At 28.6% G+C, this 24,639-nt stretch overlaps 1 protein-coding gene across 2 annotated transcripts in view; it reads right to left on the bottom strand.

Annotated features, from left to right (window-relative positions):
* Window positions 1-23,738, bottom strand: part of LOC126740436 (TWiK family of potassium channels protein 7) — a 375,063-nt gene extending 351,325 nt beyond the window's left edge. For both annotated transcript variants that reach the window (XM_050446457.1, XM_050446459.1), the window contains exon 1: window positions 23,441-23,738. The gene's annotated coding sequence lies outside the window, so the exon portion shown is untranslated. The remainder of the gene's footprint in view (window positions 1-23,440) is intronic.
* Window positions 23,739-24,639: the final 901 nt, after the last annotated feature.

Here is a 24,639-nt window from a genome sequence, read left to right as displayed (position 1 = left end):
TGGTCGTTTTATCCGCTCGTATAAACTACGTCAATATAAAACATCAAAATAATTGTTTCAAGCACTTTTGAAGCTCATTGGTCAGAGGCATCCATTTAATTTTCTTATTAAATGACTTTTACTTGGAGCAAAGAAATATATGAAACTCCTATAGGAACATAAATAAATTATTTTGTTTAATAGAATATGGGTGCACTCGAGAGAGCGTATTACTTCAAACTAGTGAAACTCACATAGACGTTGCTAATTATTAATCGCGTACGATCTTATTACATTACGTGAATATTCTAACTGCTTAATATTAATAATCCTGCTTAGTAAAGGGATTCGGTTATGTTATAATTAATGAAACAGGGGTTTTAGTGAAATCCCTAGTTCAAGAATTCTTATAGAAAAAAAATCATTTCTGTTATTTTACTTCAGACTTTTGCTGTCAGATTTTAGCACTTCTTTAAGTTTAACAAAGATTGACTGTATTCTAGAAATTTAATAAAGTAACCTATAATGGGCATCACCGCTTAGTATATTTTTAAAGAATTGTTGTATAAAGTGATATTTACTATAATTGTATTACTTAAAACGACCAAAGGCTGATTCAACTTTACTCATGGGAAGTCTAGAGCTGTAAACTTAGAAACTATAATTTATAAAGGCCTTTCACATAATTCCTAATAAAAGCGGTCTTAGGGATTAAGATAACATTTGCCTATTTTAATGATATCATAGGAATAAGTGCGTTATAAGTATTCCAGGATCTTACGATAATTTTCTTAAATTTTCCAGGCTTATCGAGTAAATGTTTATATGTTCTAGGCATTTGTTATTATTTTTTTATTTTATTAAAAGTCTTTTGAGTTGTTAATTATGACTTCGTTACTTTAAATTTTTTCCAGAAACTCAATGTCGTTTTCTAGAAATTTTATAAATTTCTCTTTTAGTTCTAGACGTTCAAAGATAATTTATAAATATCAGGATATTTCCATTCCTTAATAACCGTAACTCTTAAAATAAAAAAAAATATACCCACAATATCGACATCATCTTACAGTCATGTTTTCCAGACTGTATTTTTTATGTTTTATTGACATGGAATACATTTTTATTTTATTCCAGGGATTCAGTGACACTTCTTTTACCTTTTATATAATTTTTAATGTTTTCAGGCCTGTGAAATATTCATAAATTTCTAAAAAAAAAAAATATTTCCAGTGGCGTGAAATGTCTAAAAGTTACGAAAATCAACTCGAAAGTGTGGATTAAAATAATAAGAATTACACCAAATTCCTAAATCATGAAATATAATTTAAAATTGGAATTGAGGTCGAATTAGTGGAATAATGTAAAAAATTATTTCAACTTTCTAAAAAAACAAAGAAATTTATTTCTAATGCCTTAAAGTCATAAATAATTTTCTGAAATTTCTGAAATTAAAAAACCCCAACTAAATGGAATAAAACTAAAAAAAAAGAAACAATATGATTCAATACTTAAACAGACTCAATAAATGTAGCAGTCCACCTAAAATTTAATGAAAATTTCAAGGAATTCTTCGCTCAACCAGCAAGTAACGAAAATATAAAGTTTGTCTACTTCTCCTTAATTTTCCGTGCATTCAAGTCAATATTTACAAGTTACTCAACTCTTAAACTGAAAGGAGCTTTTAGTAAGTGTACCTTAAAACTGCCAAACTTAGCACTTAAAGCACTAAACTCGACCGCTTCGAAATGGGAAACTTTGGTATAGACTAGCGCATTTTACTGCTTGCAAAAAAAACAACAGAATAATTTACAAGTTTCTAGTTGGACACCTTTTAAATTTTTAAGTTTAATTTATAATTTTATTTATATTGTTAAGCTTTTATAGTCCGGGAACATAAAAATAAGCAACAATACTTTCATTTAAAGAACGTAACAAAAGAAGTTTTATTTCGGCTATTTTAACGTTAGTGTTTTTTTTTCAATGAAATTCGATTTAGAAAAACGATAAACGACAAGCGGTGTTTTGTTCGGTAGCAGCAGTATTACGACAGCACTATCGGTAAAGTGCAGAAAATTGTTCCGAGGATCTTCGGCTTATCCTCTTTTAAATACGTTTATACGATTTTCTTTCTTATGCATACAAATGAGCGTAGAGAAAACAAAGAAAGACAGTGATTGTGAAAAAATTGTTTTTTGAACAAAGTTCACATTACTCTAAATTATTTGAGAACATCTCTTGGTCTGTTCATGAATATTATGCCTCTGCTCCGACATAAAATTCATATTTGGAGAAAGATAGTGATGATTGCCATTCTGCACTGCATTCTGGCACTTTCCAATATAGACTGATTTGCCAAAGGCCTTTGACATGCTGGATCATTAAAAAGCTTAGGTTTTATAACAGTTTTTCTAACCCAAAATACTAAACCAAACCAAGGGATGCATTTTCAAAAAATGACGAAGTTGTACTGAATTTCTGGAATATGGTTCCAGGTTTTGTTCGTGAAGAGTGCAAAATAGAAAAATTTTTAGTGTGAAAATCACTTTTCATTAAAAAAATATATTTCTTATGCACTATTTGGCTTGCCTAGGATTGATACTATTCATAAGTCAAAAGTGGTAAGTTGTGGGTAAAATAGAACAATCTTTAAAGCAATTTAGTCACAAAAGTATGGAAAGTCTATACAGTTTCTTATTTTTTTCTTACTTTTAAAATTGTAAATAAATAGGTTTTTTATTATTTTTTTAAATATAAAAAAAAGCAATTATTAGGATCCTGTTCCTTACTTTAGACTTATGCTGCTCTAAGAAAAAAAAAACTTTATTCCTAAAAACACTTTTTTACCGTCATATTAGAGTAAATTTAAATACGTTTTACATCTTAAGATGCCTCAACTGCCTGGAATTGAATAACAATTTTCACTTTCTTGTCATTGGTATATTAATTAATTATTCTAGGCAGTTAAGGCGTAACTTTAATTAAAATGCTTTAAATATGAAATATCTTAACAATGTAATCTGCCTGGAATTGTACAACAATTTCAATTTAAATGTCGATTGAAAATTAATTAATTAATTAAATATTTCAGGCGGCTCAGGCTTAATTTTAATTAAGATGCCTTAACTGCCTGAAATTGAAAAACAATTTTCACTTTATTGTCATTAGTATATTAATTAATTATTCTAGGCAGTTAAGGCGTAACTTTAATTAAAATCCTTTAAATATGAAATATCTTAACAATGTAATCTGCCTGGAATTTTATAACAATTTTAATTTAAATGTCGATTGAAAATTAATTAATTAATTATTCTAGGCAGTTAAGGCGTAACTTTAATTAAAATCCTTTAAATGTGAAATATCTTAACAATGTAATCTGCCCTGAATTGTAAAATGAATTTAAATATAAACGTCAATTAAATAATTAATGATTCCAGGCAGATGACATTTAATCACAATTAGAATCTCTTACCTGCCTGAAATTGTATAACAATTTCAATTTAAATGTCGATTGAAAATTAATTAATTAATTAAATATTTCAGGCGGCTCAGGCTTAATTTTAATCAAGATGCCTTAACTGCCTGGAATTGAGAAACAATTTTAACTTTATTGTCATTAGTAAATTAATTAATTATTCTAGGCAGATAAAATGCTTGAAATGGAAAAAATCTAAAAAACGTAATCTGCCATGGATAATAAAATAAATTTCAATTTACGTTAATTAAAAATTAATTAATTTATGATTCCAAGCAGTTGAGATTTAATCACTATTAAAATTGCTCAACTGCCTGGAATTGTAAAACAATTTCAATTTACCTTTAAATAATAAAATAAACACCTAAAATTGTTTTTTTTTCCCGGAGGGTTAAGCTGCTATTAGGTTACAAATAGGGTTTTATTGATGCTCTTAGGGATAAATTCTAGAATTTCTGGGGTCCATTTTCTTGCTCAAATAACAGAGAAACCTTTTATACTGAGAACTTCTTAGTATAACATTTTAGGCAAAAAACATTCCTTAATACATTTAAAATATCAGAAAATGTATTTAAGGAACCAAGGTCGTTGGATAAAAATCGTTTTATAAACTTGAATGTTTTTAGCTAGCGGAGCTTTCATTATCCAACTTTCTTTTGAATGATTTTCGAGTTCAATCACATTATTCCATCACTGCTACATACTCTCGAACTATTCTATAAAAATCACAATATCACAACAAATATCACTAATGATTTCCTCATGACATGAAGTAATTTTTTATTTACGAAAATGTCAATGCATCAAAGTTCTCTCTTTACTATTATTATTGCCATGGTTTAAATTTAATCCCAGATGAATTTCAAATGACTTTTTAAATATTAAGAGACATTTTGTACAGCATACCAGTATTTTCCGCAATTCCTGCAGCTACCTACTCCATGACGGTAAAATATTAACCGGTTTTCTCTCATGCAACGTGCCAAAAATATAAGCTTTAAAATCCACTACCGAAAAATGCATTTTAGAGTGTATAATGGCTTATATATATATATGTATATATATATATTTAATACGCTTGCAATGTACTTAGGCTTTAAATAAATAATGGGTGTATCTCGAATAAGTGGATTTTTTTGTGTTCCCCCATCATATATTTTTAAAGTAAATTTAAGGGAATAATTTATGGGACATTTAACGGTTGATGGATATTTTAAGCTATAAAAACTTATGGTATTTAGTTCTAATTTATATTTATAGAAAGGAAATATTTAAGGTAAAAAATATAAACTTAAATATAATAAATTCAATTGAGAAAAAAAAGGATAATTAAATGTGATCAATTTATCTTAAATTTGAGACATTCTATACATATTGTGCTAATTATGAATTTTTCTTATATGTTTCTTACTGTTCGTCATTAAAAAAAATATGCTTAACGTAAATGGATATGAACGACATTTTTTTTAAATTTATTTATATGATTTTAAGACATTTTTATAATTTAAATTTAGAGCATAAGAGGAAGAAGCATGAATAAATGGAAGAATTTAAGGTGATAATTCAAATCTTATTGTAATACTGTATTTGGCTAAGAATTTACATAAAGTTTATGTGAAGCGAATGCGGTTTAAGGTTATTTTATAAAAATTTACATATTTCACCCTAAATTAGTATATTTACGTACATAAAAGAAACTTTATATTTAAAGGACAAATATAAGTCAAGTGGAACTCTACAATTAGTCTCAATAGTCTCAAATCTCTACAATAGTCTCCAATAATCGACCTGGTTTTTGAAAAACATAGTATTTCCGAACAAATTATTCTTGGTTCGCACTTAATGAATACTTCTAGTTAAATTAGTTTTAACAATCTAAAGTAATAAATTTACCGGAAAATTATGTTTATAATTTAAAGCCTATTACGAACGATTAAAAGAAACTGCTTTATTCACGCTTCTAAAATCTCCGTTTTCCCATAAATACACCGAAATAGGCGAAAACAAACTTTAGGAGAGAAAATTGCTGAATTCTGAGGAAATTTTGCTAAAACCCAGCGATTTTCAGTTCCGGGCAAACTTTCTGCAATAAAGTGCCGAAAAAATAACTAGGGGTTCGTATTTAAAGGAAATGGTGCCAAAGAAAAAGTTGGATAAAAAAAGCAAAATAAATTAATGATGAATTTGCCAATTAAGATGTCGAAACAAACTAGAAAAAAAATTAATAATAATTCTTCGCTTAATTTTTAACATTAAGCGAATTGCCATTACTTTCATTACTTTCTTTAGACACTAGGCCTTTGTATCTTGTAATAACTAACTACCTGTAATAATAAGATAATGTTTTTCTTAGGCAGTTTAAGAAAAAAAAATGTTCCTTAAATATCAGGCACTGAAACATATATTGTTCTTCAATTGCCTAGAATTATATAATAATGTTTGTCTTCCAGGCAATTGAATAATGAAAACTGGGCACTTCAAAATGTTTTGTTTCCCAACTGCTTAACTGCTTTTCTTGCAGGCAGTTTATAAACGATATTTATGTTTTCATAATGTTCATAACAAAATATTGTTTTTCTTTCAAGTAATTGAAGAAACAAATATGTTCCTTAAATATCAGACATTTAAACATATAATATTTCTCAACTGCCTGAAATTATGCAACGATGTTTCTTTTCAAGGTTGTTGAAGAATGATATTATGTTCCATAGAAATTAGGCATCTCAATATACTTTTTGTTTCTCAATTGTCTGTAATAATAAAATAATGTTTTTCTTCTAGGCATTTGAAGAGAAAAATATGCTTCTTAGATATCAGGCACTACATATTTTGTTCTTCTAGAATTAAATAATAACGTATATCTTTCAGGCAGTTCAAGATTAAAATCATATTTTTATTATGTTCCATAGAAACTAGGCACTTTAACATATGTTATTTCTTTAGATTTTAGGCACTTATATCTATTTTATTTATTAATGACCTGTAATTATGAAATACTGTTTTTCTTCCACGTAGTTAAAGAAGAATGTGTTCAATTATGTTCCATAAAGTTTAAGGACTATTCAACATATTTTCTTTGTCAGCTGCCTGAAATAATTAAACAATGTTTTTCTTTCTGACAGTTAAAAAAAAATTGTTTCAATATGATACTTACATATAAGGTAATTAAATCTTTTTGTTTCTATCAACTGTATAGAATAAATAAATAGATGTTTTTCAGGTCGTTTTATATAAATTATTTCTAGATTAGATTTAAGTGTTTGAATCCCCTGTGAGCTACTGTTTGAGCTGCCAATTCACTAAGCAGCAAATTTGCGTGTGTTGCTGCTTATTCGACCGGTACCTCGGAAAAATTTGTTTTACTTTTGCCTCTTAAAATGAGAAGAAGAACAGTTAATAGAAAATCTCAATAAAAACACATTTTTTTTAATTAAATAAAAAAGATAAGATATTCGTAATTGTTAAAGAACGATTCGGCACGTCATTAAACAGCAAATTGCTCCCAATTTACCGAAGATTCACGTAACCTCAATACGAAATCAAAAAAATTGAAAAGTGTTGCTGCTTATTCAACCGCTACCCAGGGACACCTTATTTCACTTCTTATCTTATTTCAACTTTTGCTCCCAAATTCATTATAAGTCCTAAAAAATCATTAAATTCCTCGCATCAACCCGTGAAACGGTAGGAAAATAAATGTTGACCCGATAAAGTGAACTTGAATTCCTTTCTAGCAGAAAAACCGTAGAGAAGTAACCGTAAGGGTGACATGCTGAGACATTTCCACCGCGGATTTTTTTTAGTAAGGTTAAGTGTTTTTATAAAAAAGTACACTTTTAAGGAAAATATTTATTAATTAGAATTTTTTAGCTGAAATGAATGTCAAATTATATAGAACGTAAGTTTTGCTGCTTATTCAACCGCTACTAAGGATCATTTGTACTTGAAAAAAAGTGTTTCTCAGGTATATTTTATAAGAAATATCTATTAATCATTCATACATTTAAATAGGATTTAAATTCATGCGTGATAATATGGATTAAAATAAAATTGTTAGTGATACTATCCAGAAACCTAATCCCAAGTTTTTTTTAGCAAAACTTAAACAAAACCTGATTGCTTTCCATTTACATAACCCTCAGACACTTATCGATCTTCAAACATATTAAACTCACTTTGGTAAATAATATTCGCACCACACGTGTGTTCTCTCAAATAAATTGTTTTAGGGTAGCAATTTATATCCATAAGGTAGCAAGTCACTATAGGATATTTTTAGTCATTAATATTAAATAGAAATTTTTTTACTAAAAAACACCTTTTTCTTTAATTAAGAAAAAAATTACTAAAACTCACTTACAATGAAACTGCATGGCTCGAAAACGACTCTTTTCTAACTTTAAAGCATAAAATTAAATGCCACGTTAAAATTTAAAATTTTAAACGTGAGTATCATCTCGGTGTAAATGGGTCAGGGTGGTTTCTTTTAATGAGTCAAGTTAAAATTAAAGTAAAATGGTAATGGTTCGTTCTTTTAAATAAATATTTTGGTACTAGTAGATTTAGTAAAAGAATTATATAACTTTGAGATTTTTTTGAGGTATTTAAAGGCATTAAGGCTTACTAAAGCCGCATTTTGACTTCAAAGAAAGTGTATTTTTTTAGAAAAGTAATTACTAATTTTTCTGAGTAATTAAAAGAACCCAAGAACTGTTACTTTTACCATATATCATTTCAGGCTTGATTCACTCCTTTTGTGAAAAAGACGCTTTTTTAGTAAAATGATAATGGTCTATTAGATGCATATAAATATTTAGAATTACATAAACTATTGTATTTTAGCTAATTTGTTCCCTTTGAATCAAAAATTGGGTTTAATGTGGCTTGACTTTTTTATTCAAGGCGCTTGGACTAATCAGTTATTGTCGCTCTCTCGCTCTAGCGCATGCCGCTGCTCAGATCAGAATTGACAGTTGGCCTTGTAACGCCTTATAGTCCGAGCGTATTTGATATATTTTTCAACAAAAATACTTGACTATTATTGCATTGAAAGTCACAATTCTATTTTTTCATGATAGTAGATGGTGCCACGCTTGAACAAATAAATCACGTGTATTTAATTCAAAAATTGTTTATTTTTTACTTTAAACGTGCTTTGATTGAGAAACGGATCACTTAAGGAGTTGATTTGGTGGAACTTTAAAAACTTACCTAAATATTAAATTTTCATATTTTTGAAAGCCACCTGAAACATCTTTAGATTAAAAAAATACAGTATTTTTCAGAAATATAACTAATTTTTTATTTAAAGAGGCATCTGAGACGTAAGTGCATTAAAATCTTTTCCCTCCTTCTACTCTTCTTTTCCTCTCTTCTCCCCCCATCTTGAATTGCCACAGATAAAAGTGTCACAAGATTATTTACTTATTAAGATACGATGAATCACGTGACGTGAATAAGCGCGAGGCTATTTTTGTCTATTACAAGCCCCATTCGAATTATTTCATTTTGTGACCAGATTATTGATAAAAGAGCCTCTTAGTTTCATGTTACTTAAATTAATTACTTTAACTGTTCCAATAAGTGCGAAATAAGAAACAAGTTGTAGTGCCCAGAAGAAACTAAAAAATTGTAAATTTTTAAATGAAGAACCAAAAATGCCAACATTTTGTTTTTCCTTGATATATTGGGCCGCCATCTTGGATCGCCACGTCATATCGTAGAAGTAACTTTGTTTTGACAGAACTGTCACGTGATTATTTGTGAATAGACGTGAATAATAGCATCGCTTAAATCCCCAGGTAAATAAGTTTAAAAGAATTATTACTAAAAATTCTTTTAAGCTAATTAAACCTTCCTCTTTTAGCACCGTTAAATAAGAAAACATGTTCTTGTTAATTGCACCTCAAATAAATTAAATTAATTATGCATATGTAATAATTTTCTATAGTATGGCATCGGGAAGTGAGCCGCTCAATAAAACTTAATGAAATTTCCCAAATGTCTTAGACTAATTGCATTTCAGATTGTTGCCCTTAATTAAATGCATTTGTAACAATCAATCACGCAAGTTCCCTATGGGAAAGTTCATTAATTACAATGGAAATAAATAAGGTTGAATTAGTTAAATTGAGGTTTTCCATGTCATTCCTGATTATCGTCAAATTCAGGGAATCATCAAACCTAGTTTTAAAATTGTCGCTTTTGTTCATACAAAACTTACCGGAAAAGCTATAATTTCTTAATGGCATATTCTACGAGTAAAGGAAAATAAAATGAAACTACAGTGGTAGGTAAGTACGGAAAATTGTTCTTTCGATATCGGATCCGAGGACGGCTTTTATAAAGCGGCTTTGCGACCCTTCGAAACAATGACGAACTTCGAATCAATTTCGTTTTAAGCTGTTTAAGTTCAGTGCATGTAATGTTGACCCTAAAAGCATTCCAGGAAAGTCTTTTTATTTTTTTTAATCGGATTTCCACTAGTCAAGATGAACATTTTTTATTTCTGGTTGTAGAAAAGGCAATTTGAGGTAAATTAAAAGCAGTCTTTTAGCCATTCATAGATTTTTTTATTTTAATTTTGCTGAATTAATCGATGATAAGAGAAAGTCCGTCTGGCCTATTTATATCTAAAACATGCCGTTTTACCAGGTTATGTTGCACCATTTGGAAACATTCTGGACCTACCATAAACTTTTCTAGATTTTTTCCTGAGGAACAGCTTTTTAGATGAAATTCTTTTTATCAAAATAAACAAACTGCTGTCTAGATAAATACTTCAAAACGTTATAATTTTATTGAAGCGAAAACGAGGTTCATCGGTATTTGTCTAAGTGCCCCTCGAGGCAATTCGAAACTTTTGCTGTTTCCCTACTTAAAATTAATAATTTTTAATTACGTTAAGATTTTTGTTGATATAAAAATTATCCAACAAAAATCTTATAAATTTTACATTCCATTTAATTCACTATCCATTTAAGGGGCGTTTTTAGTACATTTTTTTTGATAGAGCTGAGTAAAGATATAATAATTAAAATTTTAATTTAATTTTTTCCAGGCAGTTAAACTTACTTTATCTTCACTTTCCTGTGATAAATAAAATTAATTTTTCCTATTTAAGAATCGGAAAAAATACAAAATATTATTCTAGGAAATTAAAGAGAATGTAAGTTCAACTGCCTCCTTCCAGGTAGTTAAAACTAAAAATATGTTTAAGTGTCTGGAAATGACCTATTCCAGGTAATGTTGGCAATTGACAATTTAAGATTTTTTCCAGAAGTAAATTTTATTAGTTTTAAAATAGTTCGATCTATCTATAGTTCTACCTAGTTTTTTAAATTAATGCTTTCAAGAAAGGCAAAAATGCTTTATGTTTGACTGTCTGTTAAACAAGAAAATTTAAAAAACTTGTATAAAAAATAGTTAATGCACAATAAGCAAGTCATATCCAATTAAATTATGCATAAAATAGTGAACATTTCATTTCTTCTTTATCCCATATTAAACCGAAAAAATCTCAAGCGGTTCTATTGAAAACTCTGCAAAGAGAAGCTGCATAAGAGCAAATTAATCAATTCTACAACATAATTTTAATGTATAATAAACAAATCCAAGGTATCCAAGTGAAATCCAAGTTAAACAAACCTTTAGGAAGGTAATTTAGTATAATATATTAATAAAACGTTATACTTGCATCATCATAAAATTCCTTCAATTTGTACAATTTAATTTTTGAATTTTTTGAATAATATCTATTTATGAAAATGAATAAACAGCTGTCTAGATAAATACTTAAAAACGTTTTAATTTTATTGAAGTGTAAACAAGGTTTATCGGTATTTGTCTAAGTACCCCTCGAGGCAATTCGAAACTTGTGCTATTTTCCTACTTAAAATTAATAATTTTTAATTACGTTAAGTTTTTTGTTGACATGAAAATTATTCAAAAAAAACTTATAAAACTTTACATTCAATTTAATTCATTTTCCATTTAAAGGGCGTTTTTAGTACATTTTTTTTGATAGAGCTGAGTTAAGATATAATGATTAAAATTTTAATTTAATTTTTTCCAGGCAGTTAAACTTACGCTATCTTTACTTTCCTGTGATAAATACAATTAATTTTTCCTCTTTGGAAATCGGAAAAAAAAATCCAAAATATTGTTCCCGGAAATTAAAGATAAAGTAAGTTTAACTGCCTCCTTCCAGGTAGTTAATAATAAAAATATATTTAAGTGCCTGGAAAAAACCTATGCCAGGCACTGTTGGCAGTTAATAATTTAAAATTTTTTCCAGACAGTTAAAATAAATTTAATTATTTTTAAAATAGTTCAATCTATCTATATTTCTACCTAAATTTTTGCAAAACTCCCTTTAAGAAAGGCAAAATTGCTTTGGGTGCCTGGAAAAAACATAATTTTACATATTTCAAGCAGGTGATAAAAAAACTGTCTTAAAAACAAGAAAATAATAAAATTTAAATTTGTATAAAAAATATTTAATACGCAATAAGCAAATCATATCCAATTAAATTATGCATAAAATAGTGAACATTTCCTTCCTCTTTTTTCCCACATTAAACCGATGTAAAAATCTCAAACTCTTGGAAATCTCTCTGCAGAGAGAAGCTGCATAAGAGCAAATTAATCAATTCTACAACATAATTTTAATTTAATCGATCTTGACTATTAATTAATTAACAAATCCAAGTTATCCAAGTTAAACAAACGTTTAGGTAGGTAATTTAGTATAATATATTAATAAAATCTTGTACTATTTGAAAAGTTGTACTAAAAACACCTTGTGCATGACCAGAGGTCTCGCTCCATACAATTCCTTCAATTTGTACAATTTTTGCAGAATTAAAACAGTTTAGAGATCTCTTTGTGATGCAAATTTAACACGCATAATTTTTTTTTAGTACAAATTTTAAATAGTACAACTATCTTTGAATACTTTGTACTATTTCTTATCCAACAGCTTACGAGTGTCTTCTGGCTACACATAAGGCCACGCATCACTAAGAAATTTCTAAACTGCTTCAGTTTCAATGCGAAGATTGTACAACTTAAAATACTCGCTATACATTCTTCGCGTTCTAAATTTTGTGTGTGAAATTTGCCACAATAAGTAGAAATGTACAGTTAATGACTGGCAATATTCAAATTATGAAAATTTATTCATATTAGGTGCATATTTCAAAATATTAAATGCTTGAGGTTTATCGGGCTACTCCGTAAGACGGGAAGCAGAACAAGTATTGAGGGTATCTCTCGACACGTGTTTCTGCTTTTTTTTGGCTTCTTCAAGGCAGAGAAACCAGAGAAGGACTCGGGTTAAGGTTGTATCACACAAGTACCTTATTCTTCCTTAGTTGCTCCAAAACCGGACTACTCTAATTATACAAATTGGTTTTTTAATCCTGATCGTAATTCCATATGTTTTTTTTAATTAATTTTTTCTTGTTTAGTTCTTTGGTTGCCCTGCTCTGATAAAGCTATAAAGTAGAAACACCGCAGAAAATAAAGCTATTCTTTTGATATTTAATAATAAGCTTAGAAGCCAAAGAATTAAAAGCCGTCGATGCTATTTTGCCGATTTAAAGTAGTTCAGCGTCATTCAAATAAATCGACGATGATGATATTGAAATTAATATATTGGTCAGCAACACAGGTTTCTTTGCAAAAAAAATTAGAAAATGATTAAGCATCCAGAAACAAGAAAATATGAAGAAAATCCAGAAAACAAGGTTGATCTTACGATTAAAATGAAATTTAGAGCTATGCTGCAAGCTTTTAATAGTTGCATCAAATATAATGTCAAAGAGATTTTTTCCGATATTGATGCCTATCCAAAAAGTCATTTAATTCCCTATAGACAAGCGTAATATCACAATAGAGACGTTATAAATAATTGTATAATTAGAGCCTTTAAAGAATATCCAGAATGCTTCTTACCTGAGTCACAAATTCTTTTCGAATCATGTGATCAGTGTACACATTTTCTGTTTCAGTTAAAAGGTGTTATCTCTCTCAGGTACAAACTTATGTGTTATATCATGACTGCTCCAGTAATGTTGGTTTCCTGCAAACAATCCCTTAACAAAGTGAAACTAATCACTTAAATACGTTATTGCTGCTTTAGTCTTCAAACAATAAAGTAAATGAAATTGACATGTATTTCTTTGTGCTTAATTCTTTTTTGGATTTATTGCGTTTTGTACAAAACAAATATTTCATATTGTTTACAAGGTTAATAAAATCTGAAATTTTAGTGAAAAACTTATTTTATTAAGAAAATTACAAAGAAATCAAATATGTAAACCGACATCTTCTTCTAAGCAGTCACAGGTAGCTCCAGCATTATCGTGTTGTTCTTCCTCTATTTCATTTCCACTAGTTTCCAAAATACTTTTGTACCATTTCAGTTCATCTTCTTGCTCCCATTCTTGAGCACCAAACTTTTGAACCAATAAATGTTTTAAAGATTTTTTCTTTTTTTTCGTTTAGAGGTCTTGTAAGTACAAGTAGTTCCATTTGTAGCTGAGAGTCCTTTTTACCTTTTTTAAGCAGAGTTTTTGGAACTTCAGAAGTACTTTCATATCTAAAGTTTGCGAAAAGGGTTATGGAGATGGGTGAAGCTTGATTCTTTCGCAACACGGCCCTCTTCATGTCGGATATGTATCGGCAGATAAGAAACTATGTCCTCTTACCGGAAAGGTAATATTTATTTCTTTTAAACTCTCGGGTGATTGTTTTTTTAAAAAGTAATAAAGGGCATGGGCATGTTTGTTTTGCCCTCTACATCCGTCACAGAAAAGGCGAAGTTTCTGTATATTTAGGAGGTCCAGGTAATTCAGATGGGTCAAAAGTGCAGATGATACCTCAACAGCCCCCCTACCGGCCATATTTTCGGTCCATGTATAAAACGTGGGTTTTCTTGCATTCATATCCATAATAACTTACTTGCTGGGCGTAAAAGGTATCGTTTATTGGTGTACGTGGGAGTGGCTGAACTTGTTGCATAATATCAAAACAAAACGTTAAAGAATCTGGTGGAGATTCTCTGGCTAACTCATAAAATGCTTTAGCTCTTTTGTTGTGAATCCAATGTTCAAGTATTAGGTCAGATTTTTTTAAGGGTCCTTTTAAAGTTTAATTTTGTGTTTTAAACGGTTACATAATGCACAGATATCTGTGGTCGGCGATGAAAGCCCAATATTGAATTTTGTTCTGAATAAAACACTGAACATAGTTAGGCTGCAACGATCTTTAACATCTGTGCATTTTGTATTATATAATTTATGTAATTTTGCAATACTTAGGTTTGCAGGCAAATATATTCTCTTTGATTTTGTTCTGGAGTATTGACTTTCACATCCCTTTAAAATCCCATTAAATTAATTTATTTTGGTTTTTTTCTCACGCGATACTAAAATGGATTTAATGCATTTTGCTTAATTCCCCGATTTCACTAAAGCTGTTTCTAATGGATTTAAATCATTTTGATGAAACTGGACTGTCAGGATAATAGGTTGTCTAAAATACAGGAAATTTAAATTTTCACCTGAAAAATGTTAAAAAATGGATTTAATGCGTTTTGGATAGTTGCTCCTCAAATATAATCATTTCGTACTTTTATACTCCTCTCCACACTACATGATATACAATGTGGCCCAAATTGGGTTTACATGTATGGGTATCTTGGAAACTAGGAGAGATAGAAAACTGGTTAAATAGGGAAAGTTGTAGGGCATTTAAATACTAGTTAAGTGCCGCTTTTAGAACGATTTAATTTTTTCCCAATTTTGAAATATTTGGAAAAAATAAAAAAATTGCATTTTTAAAAAAGGGCTGTATTTTTTTTATTTCGGCGTATTTTTACATTTTTAAGGACAACGCATACCTGCATTTATTTTTTGTTTCGACGTTTCGGTTCTGAGATTCCGTCCTCAACTTCTGTTTTGTAATGGCGGCCATTTTGTTCTTTGCTTAATTAAAAAGACCTGTTTTTTCCTTTCAAAATAATGTATAATATACTTTATGAAAATATCTGAAAAACTGAAGCTCCTTCGTGGGCTAAGTTTGAAGAAAGTGGCGGGTAAACTGTTCATCCTGTTCCAGCACCTTTTCTTACAATTCGTCTTAAAATTAAAAGGGTTAGAGAAGGTGGTATGTTTACGTCAAAAAATTAAATAGTTTAAATAAAACTATTCAAAACGACGGCCATTTTTTTAAAAACATTTTTCACATTTCTTTTAGACACTTCTAGTTACCTTTCGCAGGGTGTTTCTATTTATATTACTTAAGACATTCCAAACCCTGTCCTCTAGTTTTTCGAGAGGCGTAGGAGGTTCAAACTCGTAAACTTCATTTTTAACATATCCCCAAATTAGAAATTTAAAAATTTGAACAAAACTTCTAAATACAAACGAAAGCAACTAGATACGACAAACTATTTAACACTAACAAGAACAAAACAATAACAAGATAAGAACTACTAAACAAATAAAATCAAATAAATAATATTTTGCAGAATTGTCAGTACATGATGCTAAATTATTAAACAATATTAATTGTTTATACGATAAATGGCCTGTTCAAGTCATGATCAACTTTGCGAAAAATGAACTTTGTCATTTTTTGACATAAGAATGAAATATTTGCATAAAGTGTTATACATAATTTTTAAGGAAAAAACAAGATTTTAATTTAGTAAAGAAACTATATGTTTACAGATTTTAAAAATACGTTGAAACAAAAAAAATACAGGCCATTTTCAAAAATGCAACTTTTTGATTTTTTTTAAATATTTGAAAATCGGAAAAAGATAAAATCGTTCTAAAAGCGGCAATAAATTGGCAACTAAATGCCTTACAACTTTCCAAGATACCCGTACATATACACCCAATTTGGGCCACACTGTATAGTATTTGTTGATAATAGAAAATGTAAACTTAAGTAAAAGAAAAATAATATTTTCTCCTATAAGAGAGATTTCATCCTCCCCATAAAGATCCACGTCCCAATCAATTTATAATTTTGTAATATTATCCTTAAGCCCCGAACTCTTTTCGAATCCTATCAGAGTCGATTGATTTCTATTCACATTCGGTCGGGCTAAATCCTAATTGATCTCCGAAGACTAGGAGACGTTCGTTTGGTTTGTAATTGTGCGCCTGGTTCGCTCCATCAAATGGGATTTACCGTTATCGAGGAAATTAAATGCCAGTTTGGACCAGTCATTTGACCGTAAAAAAATGATTCGCTATAAAAGTAATTATTTTCATTTTTCTTGCAAAGAACAAACCGGAACTTATCGAGGTAAATGTCGACTTTTAGAGTTTTATTTAGCCATCTGTGAGTATCCAATGAAGTTAATATTAGGGTGTTTGTAACTCCTTAGAGACTATTTGAACATGGTCGTGCTAACTGTGTTCTGGAGTAAACAAGTTTAATTATTAGAATGTGAATAAGAAAGAGCCAATAAACGATTGGAAAAGAGAAGCAAATAATGTAGAAATAGAATGAAGCAACTTTTAGAAAAATAAATAGGTTTTCTTTAATGGGATTTTTAATTATGAGTATGTACCTAAAATCGAATTTCGTTATCTCAAAAATCGTTAATTTAAAATTAGGGCGATTATTTCTCGGCAAAGTTTCCCGCGTGAAACTTTTTATGCGAAACAGAATATATACAGCCAATTTCCGGTGCATTGGAGAACAAGGAAAGCGAGCCTTTATCGCTTTCGAAAATTTATTTGAGACGGTGTGACTCTTCGTATAATATTACTTCGATTTAATTGAGTAGGTCAATTGCTCAAAAAAACTCCGGGAATTTGTTCTTTTATTCTCACAGGCAATTTGAATATTTTGTGAGCCTTTCCTAGTATTTTTTTACAAACTTTAAATTCATTGGGTTGCATTGGTTTTTGATCGAAGTTCTTTGACTACGCTTTGGCTTTTATGCGATTCTGTATTTTCTTTTAGCTAGCTTTAATGAATTTTAATTTTTAGTTTGAATTTTCTTCAATTTCCATGTTTTTCTTATTGTGTCTTACACTTTTATATGTTCGTTCATTTCTCTTTCATTTTTATTGTTAAGGGTTTCTTTGGATTTTTTAGGCTTTGCAATATTATTTCTTTGGTTCATTCGCATATATTTGGTAAATCCTTTGAACTTAAAGGTAAAATTTCTTATTTTGTTTATTAGTTTTTTCTTTAATTTTTATTTTAAATTATTTTCGGTAATTTCTTTAATTTTTGGGTTTATTATAATATCGTTATTGACAATAGAAGTCACTAACGATACACGATGGTGTAAATGTATTTTATTTTATATTTTTTTATTTATGTTAGTGTGAGTCAGTGTGTTTTTGTATTTCGATAGGTCTGATGATGCCCTAATGCGGCGAAACGCGTAACCTTTAATAGACCCTGATTTATGAGACTTGGACTTGAGTTTACTTTTTTCCCTCCTTTGGTCGATTAAATCACTGTTTTTTATAGTGTCAATATATATCAATTCAATAATATCAAAAATATCAATTAAATATTTAAGAGCAATTGAGCTACTAAACTCCGGGAATTTGTCCTTTTATTCTCACAGGCAATTTGAATATTTTGTGAGCCTTTCCTAGTATTTTTTTATAAACTTTAAATTCATTGGGTTGCATTGGTTTTTAATCGAAGTTAATTTTGTAATCGAAGTTAACTTTGACTACGTTTTGGCTCTGATCGTTGATTGAAAGAGTTCGGAACTATTTTCAGACTCTTTCAGTCAACGCTTTGATTCTGTATTTTCTTTTAGCTAGCTTTATTAAATTTTAATTTCTAGTTTGAATTTTCCTTAATTTTCATGTTTTTTTTTCTGTGTTATACACTTTAATATGTCCGTGCATTTCTCTTTTATTTTTATAATTAAGGGTTTCCTTGGATTCTCGAGGCCTTGCAATATTGTTCCTTTAGTTCCTTCGGATATATTTGGTAAATCCCTTGAGCTTAAAAGGTAAAATTTCTTATTTTGTTTATTAGTTATTTTTTTTGCTTTTTATTTTTATTTTTTTTCGCCTATTCCTTAAATTTTTTAACCTATTTAAGTAAATTGAATTTATTACTAATGTTTGAGTGAGTATAAGCATTTACAAAGATTCCTCGCTAAAACATAGCTGACCCTCCATTAAACATTCTGGTGTCTCTGAAGCGTACATTGGACATATCTTTCATTTAGTCTTTAATAAACTCTTAGTCTATCCGAGTTATAAGGACAATCTGACCAAAGAAGTCTTTCCCAGTCTTCATAAGCCTAAACGATGATGTGTTGTTTATTCGCAATTTCAAATAAAATTCAACTAAGCAAGGACGAATAATATCAGCTAAAATTCAGAGCCTATCTGTTTCCTGTAGCTGTATCTGTAGCAACATTTCTATCACAAACCACTGTCTTGTCATTTTAACATTATTATATTATATCTAAGTTTAATTTTTATATTTCAGACCTAGTGTAGATTTTCTGCTTGCAACAATTTTATTGGCACTAAATATTCCTTCTTTATTTATCATAATTCTTATATTTTTTTTTCTTTATAAATGGTATTAAGTAATTTAGTTGTAACACCATAATTACACTGTATAAGCTTCTCTAATTACTCCCCTTCCTCTTGGGTAAAATATTTCCATTCCCTGTAAATGTAAAATCGCTTTTTACGTGTAAAATGACAAACGGTAAGTCATCAGTTGGCCGCGTCTAGACGACTAGAAAACCAGGTGCATTTTACTGCGAAATTACAGGGAACTGCAAATATCGTCAGCGGAACTACTAGACACATTTTATTAGTAATTTATTATCTTCATAAATTAACGTCTGGTCTTTCTCGTTGTTATCTTGCTTGCCGGTACCCCCCCCCCCGAGGGGGTGACAGAAAGTATTTTATGCGGCGAGGGAACACCGAAAAAAAGTCCATTTGTTTTAGTTTTTTGCTTTAATAATTCCATTTTCTTTTCGTGCTCTTTTGTTTTTTTTTCTTCTGGTTTTTGCTTTTTTGTTTTCGGTGGGAAATTAATCTTGACGTGAGTATAGTGGGACAAAAAGGTTATATATATGATAGCTTGCCTGCCTTTATAATATATAACCGACGTTTTTATGATTATTAAACAGTTTAAGGAAGTAAGGATTATTGTCTTTTAAAAATAGGGAGTTTGATTTAATATCATCGGATTTTAGGAGGAGCAATTATTTTTTTGTGTCTATTTCTGATTTAAAACAAAATTTCAGTTGAAGAAGAAGCAAAATAATTGTCCTTTTACGTAAAAATCGAATTTAATTTAGATTAAAATTAATATAGAAAGTCAAAGTTAGACAGATTTTTTCACTCAGAATTTAAATGATGCAAAATTTCTGTTGGGCGCCAACTTGTCAATTTTCAAATAATTTCGAATTTGGTTTTTCCCATTAAATTAAGAGAATTAATAAAAATCGAATATTAAAATATATTTTCTTTTTTCTAATTTATGTTAATTTTATAGAAATGTTTACCTTTTTTATATTTCACATTTAAAATATTTCATTTGTTTATTTTTTCTTGATGCATGACTTATAGAGTGAAAATGCAAAATCTCCAGAAAAGCAAAGAAAGTTTTAAAAAAACCATAATACTCCCAAGAAAATATGAAAATTCATGCATAAGAATTTATATTATGCAAGTTTTTGATAGACGAGAAAAGACACTTTCAGGTAACTAGAATTATAACTTTTGATTACCTTTATTTTTACTTAAAAGTTTCTTTAGACTGTTCGTCAGATTTCATTGAAAAAAACATGGAAATCCATGCATCATTAAAGTTTTTGAAAATTATATTATAAATACTAATAATTAAAGTTTAAGGAAATCTGGAAAATTTAGAAATAATAACTCAACAATATGGTAATAAATAATTAAAAATTAAGGAAGCATTAATTTATTTTTGCAAAACCCTAAATAAATTAAAAGAAGAATAAGGGGGTAAAAAGTCCACTTTTTCAGTTTCTACCGCATCTCACCTCTCAGGAACATTCTGGATCATTATGAAGTTGCACTTTTCTTACGTATTTATGAATTTTACAAATGGGAGAAATAATTTCATAGTGATCGTCAAAGACTCATAAGACTCAGATTGGTTTAAATGCCCAAAAGGGGGTAAAAAGTCCACTTTTTCACTTTCTACCGCATCTCACCTCTTAGGAACATTTTGGATCATTATGAAATTGCACTTTTCTTATGTATTTTTGAATTTTACAAACGGGAGAAATAATTTCATAGTGATCGTCAAAGACTCATAAGACTCAAATTGGTTTAAATGCCCAAAAGGGGGTAAAAAGTCCACTTTTTCACTTTCTACCGCATCTCACCTCTCAGGCACATTTTGGATCATTATGAAATTGCACTTTTCTTACGTATTTATGAATTTTATAAACGGGAGTTAAAATGCCAATGAAACATAAAATTTTTATGAAATTCAAGGTTTTAATAAATATTATTGAATATACCGAAAATTCAAGAATAATTAGAAAAAAGAGAGTTTCAATCATAAATCATAACATATTCACATAATCATTATCATATAACATTCACGAAACCTTAGAAAATTATTAAAATTAAAAAAAAATAAATATGTGGATTTTTTTTAAATAACAAAAGCTTTAAATGTGAAGAAAATCTTAGAGAATCCTAAAAAAAGCAAAAAATAATATAAAGAAAATATTAACAAAGAAATTCAGCTTTAATTCAAATGTAAATTCAATCAAGAGAAATATAATTAAATTTAAATCATCTTAAAGAGAAGTATGAAAAATAATGAAGAAGTAATTAATTTTATATGAACTAAGAAGAAGAGCTTAAAAAAATATACGGAAATTCAACAAAATTTAAGAATTTTTAATTAAATTCAGTAAAAATATATGAAAGAAATTATTATAAAATTTTAATTTTTAATTGATGGATGATTGAAAAATAATTAAACTATTTTTACTCCAATTTTTTCATTTTTTAGGACTCGTAGTCTTTTTATTACTTATTAAATATACACTTAATATATTTGAATATTGTGTTTATTTTTCTTTTCAATGTATGTCTTATTTTTAAATTAATTTTTAGATATTAATCGTATTATTCCGTCCGATTGCTTACAATTTATTATTTTTTTTAATAGTTTTTGAATATTCGATATATTTCAGGGTAATAATTTTTTTATGCTTTTTAAATTAAAAAGAGAGATAGTTCAGGGAATAGATCAAAGAAAACCAGTAAAATATTGAATTAAGTATTGAAAAAAATACGAAAAATTTCTATAAAACGCATAAGACTTTTTAAAAAAAATAAGGATATTATAAGTACCAATAAAGTTTAAAATAATCTAAAGAATTTATAAAAAATAACCCAAGAAAGTCGTAAATAACTTACAATTTTCAAATAACTAAGAAAACTCAAAAAAAAATTACTACTAAAGAAAAACTCAAAGAAAGAATATAATAAATTTCCCTAAAAACTTGGACAATGGTGCAAATTTTTTATAAACCAACGTAAAGTGGAATAAAAGGTTGGAAAAAAATACAAATAACCAAGAAAATTAAATTCCCAGAAATTAGGTGCCTAAAAATTAAGAAAAATTTAATTAGAGCTTGCTTCGGTAATCCTAAAAAAATAAGTAAATGTTTTTAAATATATTTTTTTTAATAGTAATTTTGAAAATGTAAAGAAAAAATAATAAAGTAAGGAAAAAATAATAAAGAAAGCTGATAAAAATTAGAAATATTAAAGTTGTAGTAAGTATTATCAAAACTAAGGGAAATCAAGAAAATTAGAAAAAGTCGGGAAGAAAATTATTTATTCTAAAATCAAGAGAACTTTAAGAAAATTGTAAAAATCAGGGATAAGAAAAATAGTAAAATTGCAATTAAAAATGTCGGTCAAGAATATTAAGGAACAAAGTCAAAGGAGTTATGTAAGAAAAAAAAAACATCAGCAAAATGTGTAAAGAATCAATAATCATTGCTGAAGTTTAGGAGTTAAAAGGCGTGAATATTATTGAACCTTGCACTTTATGGGAAAACTCTAGAAACCTTAAAGAAAAACAGGAAAAATATTAAACAAGTATTAAATTTAAAATAAAAAACGCAAAGAAAATAGAAAATTTTCAAAGAACATAGAATAACCTTTAAATAGGTATAAGAATATAATATGTTTAAGGAGTAAAATAACGTTTACTCTCTAGCGTAAACTCGAGAAAATTGAAGTAAAGCTTGGGAAAATCATAGAAAAACCAGTGAAGTTCAATAAAAATATATTCAAGAATTTAATTTTAACTTTAAATTTTATATTAGTTAATGATTTAAACCTATAAAATAAATTAAAAAGTATAATATAACTTTACATAAAAGCCTTTTTAGGCAACTTAGGATAATAGGAATCATTTAAGGTTCTATAGATGGTTCCTTATATAGTCAGTTTCCAGAGTGAGCATATTATTACATTATTTTATAATAATAATATTGGTAATAATAATAGTAATTATAATAAATAAATTTATATCAGTATCAAACAAAGCTAAATAGGTGAAATCTAGCCATAGACTACTCTACTTAACCTAAGGTACAAACAAAATATATAAATACGTAAACTGACGTTTACTGATGTAAAAAAAAAGAAAAATAATAATAAAAATAATTAAAAAATAAAAAGAAACACCACTAGTTTACTCGTATATTTAATTGCTTGTTGAAATAAAATGCTGTAGACTTTTTTAAAGATCCACTTTCTGTCAAATGCTTTATAATTGCAGGATCTTGTTGTAAATAATGACGGCATTGTATGAAAAGCTACGTCTGAAATATGTTAAATAATACCGAGGAATGAAGATTAGTCTACCTAAAAATCTCTCGTTGACATTATGTACTTTATCACTACGTATGTACCAATTTGTTAAGCAAATAGTCAATTAGTAAAATTACCTTACCACTTAGAACGACAATAAATAACAGTTCCAAATTCCCTTTGAAAAACGTTAATATTATCACTTAAAAACACTTGTTTTTTTCAAATCAAAAGTTATGTCACTCAATTTCCTTAATCCTCCGGAAGTCTACACTACACAAAAACACTGAAAAAATCTCTCTAAGTAACTGTAGATCTCTTTAAAAACCCCACAAAAAAAATTATTCTCACCAAAAATTCCCGTTTCCGGAAAAACTGTCCGGAAAATCGTGTCCGTAAAAAACAACCGGGAGGAAAATCGGAAAAGTCGCACGCGTGTACGTCGCAACGTCGGAAAATCTACTCGCTTACTTCAGCTGGAGGGCGTGATAGAGGGGAAAAACGGTGGGGATGGAACCTTGGAGCCCGTGGTGGGGACTCTCTACATTCTGATCGATTTCCTTACTGCTCTATGGAAACTGTGTGTTTTCGAATCAAGACTCTGCTTCTGAGCGGGGTTTCTTTTGAATATGGTTGGAAAATTGCAAAAGAAAATTTTGAAAATTTTATATCGATTCGTTAGTAAACCGATAAATGTATAGAAAATTAACAGATTTTTATTTGTTTATTTATTGCTGATCATACAAAGGATACAACAGGTAAAAAAACCCAAAATTACATCCACAATTTGGACCAATACTAATCTAAATTCAAATAAACGTCTAGAAATTTTTTCACTTTAAATCACTCTATTGACAGAAGCATGCAATTAACTAAATCAACTAACCCAACTTAATTAGAAAAAAAAGTAATTTTATAAAGTAAAATCCTTATGGAACGATGATAAATAATTTAAAAAATCCCTGGATATCCCAGAAGAAAAATATGACATATTAAAAAATTATGTCTTACTGAAATTCTTATAGACAGCATCAACATCAGTCGGGCAATCTATAATAATAAGCAAATATTCGGTGTATTGATTATTTGCCTGATTAAACCTGAAAAATATCATTTTATTCCCACTTTCTTCTCATTTTTAGTTTGAGACTTAGATTTTTCTACCTATTTTCTATATCATTGTTCCATTTTCCAAAAAGTATTTATACCCGTATCATTATACTCGTGCTTGAGCCCTAGAATAGACCCGACCTTCGAAATTTGGGTTTTTTATTTTTCGGGTATACCTCCCGTATCGAATTTATTCATCAAAAATTGTCCAATTAAAACAATTAATTTTAA

Source organism: Anthonomus grandis, chromosome 9 (genome assembly GCF_022605725.1).
Source record: "Anthonomus grandis grandis chromosome 9, icAntGran1.3, whole genome shotgun sequence".
Classification (NCBI taxonomy): Eukaryota; Metazoa; Arthropoda; class Insecta; order Coleoptera; family Curculionidae; genus Anthonomus; species Anthonomus grandis.
Note: the sequence above shows the minus strand (reverse complement) of the source record. Positions and strands in the feature narration are given on the sequence as shown.